We start from the raw sequence: 1033 nt of genomic DNA on the forward strand, positions 1-1033 counted from the left end.
CTCACCAGTCATGTCCCCATGTCTGTGCAATCCCTCTGTGCCCTTTTTCTGTAGTTTTTCATTTTTCTCTCTCAGTTGTGTCTCCATGTTTACTTTCCCTTTCATCTATGTCAAGTTTTTATGTCTCTGCCTCTCAGTTTTACTTTTCTAACGTGTTCCCCAGGTGTGTCCTCTCTACCTTGATTCCTTCTTATTGTCTGAGTCTGAGTAGTAAAAAAAGTGAAGCGTCCATGTGGACAGTTTTATGTTTGTACCTAACATTTTCAGAAAACGGTAAGCAAACTGTAAGCACCCCGGACAAAACCCATCCACAGAGCTATTTAATCTAAGCACTGGCTTTACACTAAAGGGAAGTTCATTTCCAAACTCTGCAAAACATCACTGGACTTTATTTAACTGGGAAAAGGCCAACACAACACTCTCCTTAATCAAACACAAATGTTTATATCAAGCTCAAACATTTTGGACTTAAGGGCCACTGACAGAATACATTCATACAACCTGAATTCCAAAAAAGTAAATATAAAAGAATGCAAAGATTTATTTACAAATACCCCAAAACTAGTATTTTATTAATGGAACTTAAAAAAAACATATCAAATGTTTAAACTGAGACATTTTACTTTTTCATGAAAAATATGATCTCATTCTGAATTTGATGACAGCAACATGTCTCTTAAAAGTTGGGGCAACAAAAGGCTGGAAAAGTAAGCCCTAAAAAGAAAATGCTGCAGGAACATTTTGGTAATAATTAGATTAATTGCCAACAGATCAATAGCATGCTTGGATAAAAAAAGAGCATCTTAGACAGGCAGAGTTTCACTTATCTGCAAAAAACAAGAGCTGTCTACAGATTGTGGAACAAATTCAGTGTTTTTAAGTATAAAATTCATTGTCTGTTTCTTAATCTATACCATCAAACCCTAAAAAGACCCTGAAAGTGCTGTGCAAAAGAGATGAACACTGAATGCTGTGATCTTCATGTCCTCAGGTGGCGCTGCATTAAACACACGTACAGGCCTATCAAGGTCTA

The 1033-nt window shown here is 36.3% G+C and overlaps 1 protein-coding gene across 2 annotated transcripts in view; it reads left to right on the forward strand.

The window, feature by feature from the left end:
* The window catches only part of LOC102194166 (anoctamin-4), a 58799-nt gene that overhangs the window by 3177 nt on the left and 54589 nt on the right, over positions 1-1033 (forward strand). The window lies entirely within an intron of this gene.

This window comes from Pundamilia nyererei, unplaced genomic scaffold (genome assembly GCF_000239375.1).
Source record: "Pundamilia nyererei isolate P.nyererei 1_Seehausen unplaced genomic scaffold, PunNye1.0 scaffold00130, whole genome shotgun sequence".
NCBI classification, from domain to species: Eukaryota; Metazoa; Chordata; class Actinopteri; order Cichliformes; family Cichlidae; genus Pundamilia; species Pundamilia nyererei.